The sequence below is a fragment of the Prunus avium genome, chromosome 8 (genome assembly GCF_965620075.1).
Source record: "Prunus avium chromosome 8, drPruAviu1.hap1.1, whole genome shotgun sequence".
Taxonomy (NCBI): Eukaryota; Viridiplantae; Streptophyta; class Magnoliopsida; order Rosales; family Rosaceae; genus Prunus; species Prunus avium.
Window position 1 is genome coordinate 25,482,934 of NC_142291.1, and position 16,802 is coordinate 25,499,735.

Sequence of the window (16,802 nt, forward strand, 5' to 3'; positions counted from 1 at the left end):
AGCGTAGGTTCTTTTTTATGAATTTTATCATTCATCCTGTTCACTATAGTTTTCAACTGGTTGTCTTACATTAGTTATGGCCGGTTGGGGATTATTTGGTCCTGTTCTAGCTAACGAGATATAACTTTCCAAAGCTTCTCTCTTCTTTTCTGGATCCTCTATTTTATCAATTAAGTCTACTATTAGACTTTCTTATTTTGTTAAGACACATATTCTCAGATCTTTAAATTGACAGGCGCACTCTTCCTCGCTATCTGAGCTAGTTTCAGTATCCGATTCAAACAATTCTTCATTCTCTAGTTGGGCTAGTTTGTCATCACTATGTTGCTCAGAACTAGATGAATTAAGCATTATTTGGCAAAGTTGTTGCTTAAGGTCTTCACTAATGCTTAGGTTACTGATTTTATCCTTCATTTCGCACTCAGATTTATAATGTCCAACTTTTCCACACTTATAGCATGTTGGGACAGCTCCTTTCTTTCCTTTACCAGCGTTTTTGCTAGTTTCTCCTGTGTATTTCCTTTTTTTGAAAGTTTTGTATGGCTTCTTAGGTTCAGACTTATATTTCTCGTATTTTTTAGTCTTACACCTGTTGTGTAGATACAGCTGCACCAAAATGGATTAAGCTGCATCCTCAACTTGTGATACTCGCAAGTGCACGAGCCGTTCGGTAGTATAGCGTATGTAAGTGCGAGGTCGATCCCACGAGGATTGGTGATTGAATGATTCAATTCATTTTCCCTACACAAAACAGAAATGAAAAAGAAATGAAATAAATAAAACAAGGAAGAAAGAAATAACTAACTCAAGCAGATAAGTTCCCAAGTTCAATTAGATTAATGGATTGATTCTAGCTAAAGTATGATTAAGCCATGGTGTGTGGTCATAACCTTGTGTTCCTAATTCCCTAATTTGATCATTTGTTGTCTAACCTAAAATTAAGCATTAGGAACCCATTAAGCATAGAAGAACAATTTAAACAACCAAGCATGTATCTAATCCCTGTTGTCGAATGTCCATACATACTCTTCCTATTCATAGTTCAATTCGAATTAAAGCATGGTGTCTACTCTTAATTCAAACCAAGATAGCTAACATGCAAGCCTAAATGGTGATCAATCATTCAAACTAGCATATTAACTTATAAGCATAATGAATAAGAACAAAAATCATAATTGAAACTTGGAAACTAATCAAACTTGAAACTAAAGAAAAGAATTTACATAACAATGAAAATTAAGTAGAACTTGGAAAAACTTAAGGAGAATTTCAGCACAAAGATCTCATTATAACAATTGAAAACTAGAAAGAGAAACTAAGAGAATTTGAGGGAGAGAAGGGAAGGGAGCTCTAGAGAAGTGTTTGAGAGCTCCCCCCCTTGGGGTGTGTTTACAAGCTTAGAGAACTTCCCTATTTATAGGCCTAGGGGAAGTGAAAATCTGAATTCAATATGGCTAATGCATACAACACTTGTTTTATAAAATCTGAAATGGTTGATGCACTTGTATTAGAAAATCTAAATTGGGTGATGCACTTGTATTAGAAAATCTTGAATTGGTTGATGCACTTCACCAATAGATCCCACCAGCAGCCCTAGCTCATCTTCATGTCACCATGACCAAGCTTCCAACCAGAAATGATAGCTCATACCTAGCTCACCATGACCAAGCATCCAACCAGCACATGCTGAGGTCAGCATGACAAGCAACTTCAAGGGCTTACAACTTGGGCTTCTCTTAATCAAATTAGGACTTTAAGCACTCGAAATTGAAGTTCAGAATGTCTTCTTTCCAGCCATACAAGTATTGGCCCAATCCAAGCTCGGAGGAGGAAGTTAAGGCCAAAACAAATTGCTAACTCGTTTTGCTCGCTGACAAAAATCCATCCTGAGCATGGTTCTGTGTTTGCTAGGTAACAGACTCCATATTTATCCAATGGGGCTGAATTTGGGATATGTTATAGTACACACCCATTGGAACAACGTTCATGAAGAATGCGGCCTCATCCGAGCTGTGTAGGTTGCTGAAACAAATATTGCAATGTGACCTACGAAACTGGGCTGGCAGGGGACTGTAGCCAAAATTGGTTTGTCTTTAAGCTCTTCTTCCATCCACCCAAATCAGGCCCTAACATGCATGGATTGCATCATTTCCTATCCAAAGCCATCATTGTTCCCTAAAGCTGAAAGATAAACACAAAAAGGATTAAAAGCACAAGTTTAACTCAAAAACATAACCAAATCATAAGCTAGAAGGGTACAAAATGATATACAATTATGAACCGATCAAATACCCCCAAACCTAGATTTTGCTAGTCATCGAGCAAAACAACACAAAACAAGTTAAAAACAAAACAAGAAGTTAACTAAACCACTTCCGCAGGTAACTCGATTGCATTGAGCGTATGCAACAAGCCTTTAAACCTCTAGGCATCCCTAGTAGGAGGAGTTGTGTCTCCTGAGGGTTTAACAGAAACGATACCCACAAACGTTTTACTAACTCTACAAAACAAAGTGGTTAGAAAACTTATTAGATTTGTTAGTCTTTAAGCAAAATAAAAGAAACACAAAAACCAAAACAAGAATAATTACAAAAACAAAACAAAAATATAAATATAAATAAATAAATAAAAACTCAAAACCATCATTCCGAACATTTTCTGAAGAGAAATGACTCATGCACATGACTCAAAAGTTTTAACAATAAAAACTCAATTTTAGACATTATTTACAAGGTGGCAAAGTTCAAAACACAACATGCTCAAAGTGTATAGTGTGATAGCCAAATGCAACAAATTCTCCAATCTTAGTTTCCACATAATTTCAAAAATCATACAAAGCACAAATTCAACTTCAAATCTCACCAAAATTGTCCTCTCACAAATGAATCACTCGGAAGAGGGCTACAATGCAACACTCAGTTATAAACATGAGATTAGAGTTAAACCATAAGGGACTTAACTCGCAATAGAAAGATGAAGAACTTGCATTAATATGATCTCAAGAAGGATGCCAAACACTTAAAAGTAGAAAAATAAATGCAATTCAACCACATGACATTTAAGATCAATTTAGGTCTTTAGCATAGGTTGTAATGGGGCCAAGGGTGTAAGGTGAGTAAGAAATGAAGGGTATGGATAAAACAAAGTCCAAGAAACTCAAAATATAAGAGCATAAAACAATTGTTTACAAGACTTCGAATCATCACGATTAGATTTTTTCTTTTACACGATCAAAACTCCTTATACCTTCATTTACAATTATTCATACTCCTTTCCTTGAATTGAACAAACACCAATTTATTTAGAAGGCCCAAAAATGAAACTCAAAAATGAAATTTCATTCAACCACCACTTAATCACAATTTTTCTCTTTTCTTTTCTTTTCTTTCACCAATTGAGTGAATTTTTTTTTTTCTTTATGTAATATCCCTTCCCAAACTTAGCATGAAAAACACATCCGAATTAGAGCTCATGAGTTCCTTAGAAAGGTAAATTCTTGTTTTTCGGGCTAAGGCGAGGAAATATAATTGGTAAAATGAAAGAAAAGGTTTACATGTAGGCTCAAAATGGTTAACAATGGAAAATCATGCTTAAGCATGCATAAGGTTAGCTTGAAAGGCACAAACGAACCAAAGAGGGCCTTAATATCACTTCTTAAATTGTCATGAAGTCAAATTGCATAAGAATGAATGACTTTTAAGTGATCAACCAAATCAATGAATAATGAGATCAAACAACAACTTTGATGACAAGAAAATAAGAGTATGTGTATAACACTCATGAAATGAAGCACAAGGCTCAAAAGCTCACTTTATATAGTTGGTTAAATAAGTCTAATTTATGATTCATACAATTCTTTAGATCATGCAAATCCTTTAATTGGAAAATTATGAAACAAATGGCAAGTGCAAAGAAGGTTTCGAACATGTCATGCTAGAACGATGCCAAATTAATCAATTAATTAATTTTTTTTTTTACAATAAAAATTTACAAGGAAAAAAATAAATAAATAAATAAATAAAATTCAATTTTCATTTAAGTCATGCAAACATTTATCACAATCTCATCAAATGTGTTCGGAAAGTGAATAAAATCAAAATCAAAATCAAAATCAAAATCAAAATAAAAGCAAGACTTAACAAAATAAAAAAATAAAAACAAGCAAATAAAAAAAAATTTAAATTAAATTAAGGAAAAACCAATTTTACATGCTAAACTCCAATACCCCCAAACCTAGAAATGAACATTGTCCTCAATGTTTAAAAATTAGCCACAAACAATGTCATAACAACAAATGAAAGGTATTAAAGCAAATTAAAAAAAAAAAAATTCACAAAATCACAAAAGAAAACAAAAACAAAATAATTATAAAATAAAAATTACAACACAAACAAACAAAAAAAAAAAAAAAATGAAACAGTAAACCCTAATCACACAATTCTGAAACCCAAAAAAATTTTGAAGCCCAAAGCCCACAATTTCGAAACACAAACCACGGTGAATTTAACCCACTTTGAAACCCAAACTAAAGTGAAACCCGACCCACAATTTGTTTTCAATTCCGGCTTTTTATTATTATTTAGTTTTGTAAAAACAAACTATCGAACCGTGATTAGCAACACAAAGAGCGGGATTTTAACATGGGTCATGATGTCTCGGTTCAGTGTAAGGGACCAACAGACAAGGCGAGACACGTGTCGACGTATAGAGGCGCCGCAGACTCCACAAGCAAAAATTACGGGCTCATGGAAAGGCGCGAAGACTTTACTGAACGCGTTCGTTCAGAAAAGACACGTCGTGATAAATGAGTTGGATATGGTTGGAAGGCGAGAAGGTTGTGGGACTCAAGGAATGCTGGAGATTCAGAAAATGCTCAGATGCTGTAATGGCTAGGGTTTGTCAAAGACTAAGTCTATAAGAAAGGGTGAAAAAAACGCAAACTCAGAAACACACAAAAGAGAAAAGAAAGAAAGAAGAAAAGAGAGTGAGAAATCAAATGGCCTCTAACTACCCATTTTCGTTGGATCTCAACCTAGCTCCACCGACTCAGACACGAGGCCAAGCAGCGGCACCAGTATGGATGCCCTACTTTGCTTCCGCACGGGGGCCTGTGACAGTAACTGACTCAATACTCCTGGACAACGATGTTGCCATTGGAGTGGGCAGAAATCTGGTGACTCCTAAAGATATACGTGTTCTGGGGACAAGGGATGACAACCGGGTCGTGAGCGATGCCCTGGCACTGAGCGTGCAGAGTACAGCAACAGTCGCAAGTTTGGGTCATCGCCTACTTGCGAAGTCCCATGAGGTAGAGGTGCTGAAAGGTCAGTTGGCGGCGGAGTGAAGTATGGTTGAGGAGTGTCAGACTGCTATAAAAAGCTTGAAAAGGGAGAGGTCAAGGATAGTGGAGGTGAATCGACACCAGCTAGAAGTATTGCGGGACGAGAATAGAAACCTATCAAAGATGGTAGAGTTGTACTCTCGCGACATGCGAAAACAGCTGGAAGACCTAGACAGACCGGGTAAACGCAAACAAGCAGATCGCGAGAGTAGTTACGCTCAAGCTAAGATTGCGATCTTTGGGAGCTCAAGTGATGAGCCCCAAGAAGCTGTGCGTGAAGCCCCGGAAGAGGACAACCAGAGGGCCAAACTCAAAGCTCCAATGGTCGAGACACCAAGCACCGAGAAGAAATGATTTCCTACTGCATTATTGTTGTTTTTATTTTATTTTGTTGTTTTTGTATTTTCGTTATTTTGTTTCGGAAATAAAAGAGTAAGGTTGCAGAAAGAGAAAGAAAAAGAAAAAGAAAACACACTTCCCAACTAAAATAAAACAAAGACGACAAACGGAAAAGAAAACACATTTCCCTAACTAAAATAAACTAAAGATGATAGCTGAAAGGGAAAAGCAAAAACACAAAGCTCTAGAAAATGAAAGTAACGGGCAAAAATATTAAACACCAGAAAACACGGAGGAAAAAAAAGTAAAGTAAAGTAAAGGTGCTCCCCCTTGAAGCGATTAGGTCGAGCATGCCCGGGAAATCCGAAATGGTGTTGGCTCTCTCTCATCAGCATATGTCTATTTAAACCATACTTCTGCAAGCGGATGATACCCAGCATTTCTTCCTGCAACTCAAGGAAAAACATCAAAAAATCCATAAACAGAAAAAAAAAATGGCATCCTCATGCACTCACCTTGATGATCTCAACCTTGAGCTCTCACTTGCACCACCGAATGCCCAGATAAGGGCTCCTCCAAACCGTGTCTTTCCAAACTCCACATATCATCACGGTACGGCCTCAAACTTTGCTGAGGCAATACCGAACTTTTCTGAGGCAGTGCCGAACAGAGCAGTGCTGCTGGGAGGCATGATTGGCAGCAAGCTCACACCGACAGATCATCTGCATGTGGCACAGAGGTCTGATAAGGCAGCGGTAGAGGAGTCCCACAATTTAACTGTGCTCCACGCGGTCTCGGCTACCAATTTGGGCATGCGATTGCTGGCGAGAACACGGGAGTGTGCCGCGATGAGCGAGGAAATAGCTTCCTTGAAGGCTATGGTGGCGGACTTGCAGAAGCGGCTCTACTGTGCCAATCAGCACGTGGAAGCACTGCAGAGAAAAAATGAGGACCATGTGGAGCTGCTACAGATTCTGCAAGTAAGAGAAAATAGAGGCAAGCCATGATGATGATGAAGATGAAGAAGAAGAAGAAGAAGAAGAAGAAGAAGTTTTTTTTTGTTTTTTTTGTTTTTTTGTTTTTTTTTGTTTTTTGTTTTGTTTTGTTTTTAATGCAGCGTTTGAAATAAAAATGTGTTTTAACACTCAGAAATAAACTAACTAACCATACCACGTAAATAAATAAACTAACCTAATAAAGCAAAAAAAAACATAAAAGAAAACAAAGAAGTTCCAAATTGCAATTTACAAGGAAAAATAAAAACCCAAATTTCAAATTTCAAATTTTTTATTTATTTTTATATTTATTATTATTGTTTTTAAAACACACAAATATACAAGCAACTCACGGATGACCAGTTAAGGGCCTCAGAAAACACAGCCAGGGGATCTGGGAAGGTTGGAGGGGTCACAATGGTCCCGCTTAAAACCCAAACTTCTTAGACACCGAAGGTGTCGCCTAAAGAACTCCTAGACACTGTATTAACGGAAGTGCTCACTGGGGTTACCATAAGTCGGCTCATATGAAAAATCTTTTTTTTTTTAATTTAAAATTTTTAAGATAAGAAATAAAAACAAATTAAGATAAAATGAAACAACAAACCATAAACAAAAATGAACTAAGTACTGTAAACAAATTCAAACAAACAACATAAATTGTTGTACTAAAAGAAACAAACCAAGAAACCAAAGAAAAAAAAAAAAAAAACAAACAGCACTTTCTATCACCCGTTTATCACCATTTGGACAGATTCGTTTCTATGTTTTTCAGCTTCGACCTCTGTTCAGTTTTTAGGCTATAACTTTCCAACCGTAAGTCTAAAGTTTACGTTCTTTATATGGTTGGATTCAGCATAGAAAAACAAAGAACTCAGCGCGGACCAAAAGGCAAAAACAACTACGGAAATAAACAGAATTCAAAGAAGAGAAAGGATTGAAATGCTCCTCCTTGAAGCGATTAGGTCGAAGTGATGCACTTGGAGGTCGCGACTTCTCCCATTGCTCCACACTTCCCATTCTTATGATTGAGGTTGCCATCTCTCTCCATTTTTATTAAGCTATCATAAATTGCTAAAACAAACACACAAACTTGAAATGGAATTAAAAGGATTAGGAAATAAAAACTAAAATGAAAAGGAAAATCAACACACATCCAATTCCATGCTTCAAAGCAACAAGCACCAATGGGTTGTGTAAGCTGGGACTTAAACCCAGTTCTCTTGCTTGTTGGGCAATTGTCCTTTTCTGTTGGACTACAAACACAACTTGTCCATTAACGTCATTAACTTTAAAACTTGAAATTGTCTAGAAAAACATGAAAATAAAAATAAAACAAGTAGGGAAAAGAAATAGAACCAAACTATGTTGCCAATCCCCGGCAACGGCGCCAAAAACTTGTTGTGTAGATACAACTGCACCAAAATGGATTCAGCTGCATCCTCAACTTGTGATACTCGCAAGTGCACGAGCCGTATAGCGTATGTAAGTGCGAGGTCGATCCCACGAGGATTGGTGATTGAATGATTCAATTCATTTTCCCTACACAAAACAGAAATGAAAAAGAAATGAAATAAATAAAACAAGGAAGAAAGAAATAACTAACTCAAGCAGATAAGTTCCCAAGTTCAATTAGATTAATGGATTGATTCTAGCTAAAGTATGATTAAGCCATGGTGTGTGGTCATAACCTTGTGTTCCTAATTCCCTAATTTGATCATTTGTTGTCTAACCTAAAATTAAGCATTAGGAACCCATTAAGCATAGAAGAACAATTTAAACAACCAAGCATGTATCTAATCCCTGTTGTCGAATGTCCATACATACTCTTCCTATTCATAGTTCAATTCGAATTAAAGCATGGTGTCTACTCTTAATTCAAACCAAGATAGCTAACATGCAAGCCTAAATGGTGATCAATCATTCAAACTAGCATATTAACTTATAAGCATAATGAATAAGAACAAAAATCATAATTGAAACTTGGAAACTAATCAAACTTGAAACTAAAGAAAAGAATTTACATAACAATGAAAATTAAGTAGAACTTGGAAAAACTTAAGGAGAATTTCAGCACAAAGATCTCATTATAACAATTGAAAACTAGAAAGAGAAACTAAGAGAATTTGAGGGAGAGAAGGGAAGGGAGCTCTAGAGAAGTGTTTGAGAGCTCCCCCCCTTGGGGTGTGTTTACAAGCTTAGAGAACTTCCCTATTTATAGGCCTAGGGGAAGTGAAAATCTGAATTCAATATGGCTAATGCATACAACACTTGTTTTATAAAATCTGAAATGGTTGATGCACTTGTATTAGAAAATCTAAATTGGGTGATGCACTTGTATTAGAAAATCTTGAATTGGTTGATGCACTTCACCAATAGATCCCACCAGCAGCCCTAGCTCATCTTCATGTCACCATGACCAAGCTTCCAACCAGAAATGATAGCTCATACCTAGCTCACCATGACCAAGCATCCAACCAGCACATGCTGAGGTCAGCATGACAAGCAACTTCAAGGGCTTACAACTTGGGCTTCTCTTAATCAAATTAGGACTTTAAGCACTCGAAATTGAAGTTCAGAATGTCCTCTTTCCAGCCATACAAGTATTGGCCCAATCCAAGCTCGGAGGAGGAAGTTAAGGCCAAAACAAATTGCTAACTCGTTTTGCTCGCTGACAAAAATCCATCCTGAGCATGGTTCTGTGTTTGCTAGGTAACAGACTCCATATTTATCCAATGGGGCTGAATTTGGGATATGTTATAGTACACACCCATTGGAACAACGTTCATGAAGAATGCGGCCTCATCCGAGCTGTGTAGGTTGCTGAAACAAATATTGCAATGTGACCTACGAAACTGGGCTGGCAGGGGACTGTAGCCAAAATTGGTTTGTCTTTAAGCTCTTCTTCCATCCACCCAAATCAGGCCCTAACATGCATGGATTGCATCATTTCCTATCCAAAGCCATCATTGTTCCCTAAAGCTGAAAGATAAACACAAAAAGGATTAAAAGCACAAGTTTAACTCAAAAACATAACCAAATCATAAGCTAGAAGGGTACAAAATGATATACAATTATGAACCGATCAACACCCCCCAAATTTCTTTCCCTTCTTGTATGTTTTATGTGAATATGATTTTAGTGGTTCAAAACCAAATTGTTCACAAAAGTCACCTAATTCCTTTTTGCCTAGGGCCTTTTGCTTATCAAGCTGTTTCTTAATTTCATATCTGTGCAAAGAGCTAATCCTTCTGTGCAGAGGACAATTCCCCATAGGTGTAAGACCCATAAGGAATGACACCACCATTTTTCTCTTTAATTCTATTCCTAACCCTTTCAGCGAATAGAAGTGGTAATCCTGAAAGAAATTTCTCTTTCCAAAAGTCAGCATTACAGTCTTGCCTAGTGAATACCTTAGAGTAAAACACGTCCTTATACCACCTAAAATGGGACAAGGTTGGACACTTAAGGTTCATTAAGAGTTCTCTAGACCTGTCGTGCTGTAATTCTGTAGTTCCTACAAAATGTAGAGTAATTGTGTAAATTAATGAATTTACCGCATCTTCCTGGTAAATGTTTTCACTTTTGATTAACCCAGTTACCGGATCCTGTACATTCTACTCACCAATGGCCACCTGAGCGTTCAGGATTTGGGTTCTTACTGAGTCGCTTAGGTGAAAATCCCACCATCCTTTTAATTGACCGACAAAGCCTGCGATGATAGCTTCAGCCACCCTATTATCTCCATTTCCTTTGATCTTAGAGGCTGTAGCGTACATCATCATATGTTTCATTGCATTAATGATCTGATATTCTGTCAGACCATCAATATTCCATTCTACTATGGAGCTTCCATCATACTGAGCGGAATTCCACATTCCATCTTCCTCAAACTGTAAATCCACTGGCGTGGGTCTGGGGTAGTAATTTTTTGTTTTAGCAGTTTGAGTGAATTTCTTTTCATTCGTTAACCTATTAATTTCAGGTTGTTCTTCTTTAAACATCGTTTCAAGGTCATCTATTTCTCCTTCAGTGAGAACCGACACTTGAGGACCTTTTCCTTTGTCTGACAATTTTACTTCTGATAATTTCTTTGCCGGGATGTCAACAAAATTTTCATCTTCTGACAATGTTCTTCCCATCTTAAAATTTTTATTATCCAAAGAGGGAGGTGGTTTGAAGAACACTTGACTACTCATTTCCTTGGTCCTCTTAGTTCCTGAGGGACCGAGGTCGAATTTCTGTTCCTTTGCAGAAACAGACGTTTCAATTCTAGTGACTTGCTTTCCTAGAGACTGCAGAAACAGGTTGGTGTAATTATTCTGCTGAAGAACTGCGCCTATATCCTCTTTACTAGCTGTGCGAAAATTATTGGCGCTATCATCAAGGAAAGTGGTTTCTTTGTAGGGAGCAGCTATCATATCTTTCTGCTTAATCACCATCTCGGGTGGATGTATGGCTTTTACTGACTTCCCATCTTTGGAAGTGTAAGTCGAGAACGGGCTTCCTATCATTTCTATATGACTCCTATATTTAGGAATGTCATATTTCTGAGCACACCAATCTAACCACGTAAAGAAGAAACAATTGAATTTCTGTTCTTTCATAAAGACGGTATGGGCTTTCCAGAGATGATCTTGCCTATGCTTCTGAAAGACTGTTTCAAACCAGATTCTTTTATTAATATTTTCAATACTCAGATAATTCCTTTTTATCTTTTCGTGTTCTATTTCAAAGGATTTTAACATATTTATTTCAAACTCTACATCTGAGAAGGTAGGCTCGGGTTGAGGTGGATTTCTCCTAATTCCTAGGTTTGGAAGGGTTTGTTCAAACCTGTAAGCTGGCCTTTGTATCTGTTCCTGGGTTCTCCTAAGACCTGCCAAGACCATTCTGTCATGGTCTAGATCATAAGCTATATCAGAGGAGGTACTCGACCTATGTGGTTCTAGGTTGGATCTAGAGGGTGCTAGATCAATCCTAGAGGTACTCGACCTATGTGGTTCTAGGTTAGATCCAAAGGGTGCTAGATCAATCCTAGTTTTTCTAGCGTAGGAGAATTGTATTTCTACCTCTCCATCAGCGAATTGGGAGATCCGAGTAGGTTCTTGATTTTCAAGGGGCTTCTTTGGGACTACCTCATCCAAAATCCACTTTTCTGGTAGGGTTATATCACTCCACTTTATCATTTTTGGGACTGCTACGTTTGATTTTTCAAGGTTGGTTTGGAACAAGGTAGTTTCACCTTTACTGTCTAAATCTTTAGCTTTGGGACAGACAGTGTTCATAACCTTATATGAAACCCTATAAATGATCGCTAGATTTTGGGATCCTGGGTCCATATCATAACCCTGAGTTTGAATATTCAATGTTAAAGCTTTTAAGATATTTACGTCGGAAAGTGCAACAGAAAAGTTTGGGAAACAGTTAAAGTATATCGGACCTTCCCCTAAGGTTGACTCAACTATTCCTAACAAGGAATCCGTGAACTTTCTATGTCTTCCATCTCTTAGACAAAGCAAGATTGAACTGGGCAATCCTGTTCTGGTAAGTGGTTTCACTGGTACCTGCACCAATCCTATGTGCAAATAGTTATAATTTCTATCCAGATGCTGGTCGATTTGACTCTGGGTGAATAGCTGAAAACTATCATTTTTATCAATGACAGATATCATTTTTCAACTGTTTTTATTGCGTAATTAGATATGAACTTGAAAGATCCTTTATAGTATATATCAGTGATGGGTACTCTGGGTATATCCCAGTTGCACAACTCCTTTTCTACGTCCCGCATGATTATTTCTTGAGAGTTTTTAACTCTTAGGGTTCTATGGCTAGAACTGTTACTAGAGCTTGCTTCTCCAGAAGAATAGATAGACAAGATTCTCCTAAGGCTTGCCATTTTAATATTCTGGGTTTTATGCTTTCCTTCTGTTCTCCTCCTAATTCAAGGTTGCTAGTCCCTGCCTAGGTCTCTCAACGCCTTAGCTTAGGCAGGGAACGGCTAACGAGCCTATCTGACAGCTAGACAACTCGATGACTAGTGAGTAAAGGAAACTTGACAGAAAAACCAGAAAATTAAACCTACAACTTAGTTAGAACCTTAAACTTAACAACTCTTCTAGGGACTTTTGGCTCTGATACTAGGTACTGGCCCAGACTGGGGAATTTTGATAGCTTCGGTTGAGGATTTATTATAGTTTTTCCTTGAAGTATCGTGTTTGTCTATTTTGAGAAAAACACAATATACTCTTCATCGCCTTCTTCTTTTCCTCACAGTGTTTCTCTCTTCTTCTTCTCTAAACCCTTCCTCCTTCTTTTATCTCTGCATGTTGCCACCTCATTCTTTTCCTCCTAGTGTTTCTCTCTCTCTCTCTCTCTCTCTCCCTCTCTCTATACTCTTTTAATTTTTTCTCCAGCCGTCTCTCTCTCTGTCTGCCGCACAAATCTCACGGCCTGGTGTTCCGGGCCGAGGGGATGTGCGTTGACACGCGGTTTCCTGCTTTTGGGTGAGGTGCGGTTATGCGCGGGCGTGCCAGCACGATCTACCGTGCGTCGTGTTGATGAGTGTTGGATGAATAAGTGGTGCGCCTGTTTGAACTTGTCTTCCTAATCAAACGATTGTAGCCGAGAGAGGAACTGGTCTCGGCTGTTAGGTTCACGGCCTGAACTACAAGGCCGTTGAGTGATGGTGTTGATGGTGGGTTTTGGGCGGTGCTCCGGCGCGCTGCTCAGGGAGCGACGATCGTGTGATATATGGGGTGAGTGAACGGACAACAAGGATGGTGCTCCGGCGCCTTGAAAATCAAGGGTCGTATGATATATTGATGAATGGATTTTCCTTACAATCTAACACTACTCCTAGGAAAGCAAGTAAAGATATTGAAAGTGCATTACAGGAAAAAATAAGTTGCTCCGTGGGAGGCTTTGTTTTGGTGTTGAACCCTTTGAATGTAGCTCGAGTCTTGTATTTATAGGAAGAGTCCCTGGATGAGTAATCGAGGCTGAATTTACGCATAGTGGAGTCTGATTAGCGCAAGTGGGTGTCCAATCGACATTTGGGATCGTGAAGTATGGTGGTGTGACCCCAGAAATCCCGGTGAATCTCGGCCGCCGCTCTTGATCGTGGGTTCTGAGCTTCTGGCCGTGGAGACGCATTTATGGCCTGGATAGCTGTTGAACCAATATCTTAGGCTGTCAGAATTTTTGTGAGAATGTCCATGTCTAATCACTCTGATCCTCATCACCAAATCCTGACTTCAGTCACTTCCCACCTTCCCTCATACATTAAATGTTTCTTTGTGGCCAATGAGTTTGCTGCATTAAACAGGCACTACTTCATTAAATGAAGCCTGGGACCCTGCTGTCACGTGATGATTTGCCTTTAATGCCTTGACCGTGATTTTGTTCGGCCTCGGCCTCGGCCTGCGCTTGAGGCCGAGATGATCATGCCTTAGCATTTCTTCTTTTGTCTTTAGGAAGGCGAAGTACCCTGGCGAAACACTGCGTTTCAGTTTTTTATGAACAAGTGCCAGGGCCGAGAGAAGGGGCTCCTTCGGCCAGCTTATGGCCGTGATTTATCAGGCACAAACACTCTCTTTCTTCTTCTTCTTCTTCTTCTTCTCCAAGCGTTTCTCTCTCTCCTCTTTTAATTTTTTTCTCTAGTCTCTTTCCTCTTTTAATTTTTTTTCTCCTCCTTCTTCTTCTTCTTCCTTATGCTCTCGCCTTCTCGTTTCTCGTTCTCGATGCTCTCACCTTCTCTTTTCTCGTTCTCGATGCTCTCGCCTTCTCTTTTCTCGTTCTTGATGCTCTCTCCTTCTCCTCTCTGGTTCTCACCGAAACTTGACCTGAACTGCACCGATTTCTCGACATGCCAACTGTAGTCTGCCTGTCATCTCCTTGGCTCGATGACGACTTCTTCGTCTTCTTCTTCCTTATGATATCACCTTCTTCTTTCTCTCTCTCTCTCTCTCTCTCTCTCTCTCTCTCTCTCTCTCTCCTCTTTTAATTTTTTCTCCTTCTTCTTCTTCTTTTTCTTCTTCCTTATGCTCTCGCCTTCTCTTCTTTGGTTCTCGATGCTTTTTTCTTTTTTGTTCTTAATGCTCTCTCCTTCTCCTCTTTGGTTCTCGCCAAAACCCGACATGAATCGCACCGATTTCTCGGCACGTCGACTGTAGTCACGCGTGTCCTATCCTCGGCTCTAAGGCGACCTCCGGAAAAGCCATACTGACAACATGCGGTTCGATGGACGACAATGCTTCAATGGAACGGTTATCGAACTGTGCCCAGGCCTAAAACAATGTAAAGGAAATGAAAAAGCCTTGTCCGGCTTGCTCATTATGATCAAACCCAAAACATAAATGCTAACTCAAGTCTTCAGGCTTACTCATTTGCCTAGCCCTATACCATTGGAGGGCCCAAATCCATGGCTGAAATATGCCCAAATCCAAATCCGCCTACCCAAGTCAATGGTGCCAAATTGTCCTCATATTTCAAGTTCAACAGAATTAGGGCTAGTTTGGGATTGCTATCACTTTTTTAAAAAGTTGCTTTTGCTGTGCTTTGAAAATAAGCAGCTACATGTTTGGTAAATAACTCTTTTAAAGTGCTATTAGTACAAAAGGCAGTGTCAAAACCGTTTGGTAAATTTTAATATAAAACTATTATAATTGTGAATAATGACTCAAATAGATATGATGTTGAAAGTGTTATGCATTAATTATGTGGTGGAAGTGGAGGTGGTGAAAGAGATGGAGGTAAAGATGGTGGTGAAAGCGGTGGTGGTTGTGGTTGGTGGTGGTGGTGGTGGGGATGACGGTTGTCGAGGTGGAGGCTGAGGAGGAGGTGGTGGTGGAGGTGGTGGAGATGGAGGTGGAGGAGGAGGTGGTGGTGGTGGTGGCGGCGGCGGCGGTAGTAATGGCAGTGGTGGTAGAGGTGGTAGAGTTGGATGTGGAGGTGGAGGTGGAGGTGGTGTCATATTTAAAAATGAATGATGGTATTTTGGAAATTTAAAAAATTCATTAAAAGCTTGTCTCTACTTCTTTTGGTGAAAAAATGCAATTCCAAATGGTAACTTAATAGGGTTAACTGGTGATTTGCCCCATGAACTTGTACCTAACTTTCGATTTACCCCCTATCCTTTTTTGTTAGAAAGTTAAGGATATGAACTTCTTTTTTTTGCCAATTTCCCCCCTCCGTCTAAATCCACAACATTTCATCCAATTTGTCGTTAAAAATGAGGGCAAAATGGTCATTTTGTACATTAAAAATAAAAAAATTGAAAAATAAAATAAAAAACAGAAAATTGAAATACTCTCTCTCTCTCTATCTCTCTCTCTCTCTCTCTCACCAAAGTTGCCCAAGAAGGTGTACGATGGAGATGGTGGGTCCTACTTTGCTTGGTCATCATCTGAGCTTCCTATGCTTCGTGAAGGTAACATTGGTGTTGCCAAGCTTGCTCTTGAGAAGAATGGGTTTGCTCACCCGAAGTACGTTGATTCTGCCCAGGTCGCTTATGTCCTCCAAGGTATCGACTCTTTTTTTGTTTTTGTTTTGTTATTTCGATTTTTATAATGCAAAATTCTTGTTGATAGCGAGTGAGTGGTTGACGAGGGTTGGGGTTGGTGGGTAGGGACTGGAGTTTGGGGTTGGGGGGGTTTGTGGGGGAGGGGTGAAAAACCAGAAGGGGTTTCTGGGTTTGTAGTTGCTGGCTGGGGTTTGTGGGTTTGTGGTTTTGTGGGGGAAGGGGTGTAAAACCAAATATGGGTTTTTGGGTTTGTGGTTAATGGCTGGGGTTTCTGGGTTTTTGGGGGAGGGTGAAAAACCAGAAGGGGTTTCTGGGTTTGTGGGGGAGGGGTGAAAAACCAAATATGGGTTTCTGGGTTTGTGGTTGATGGCTGGAGTTTCTGGGTTTGTAGGGGAGGGGTGGTAGGGGTAAAGGGTGTTCATGGAGAATTGAAGGGAGAAAGAAATCGAGAGGTGGGAGGCTGTGTTCTCAGGATCTTTTTTTTGGTCAATTTTCCTCTTTTTCTTCAATTTGTTTCCCAAATTTTTTTTTTTTTAAAAAATGATTTAACTAAAAATTGGATGAAATGTTGAGGATTTAGACGTTAGGGGGGAAATTGGAG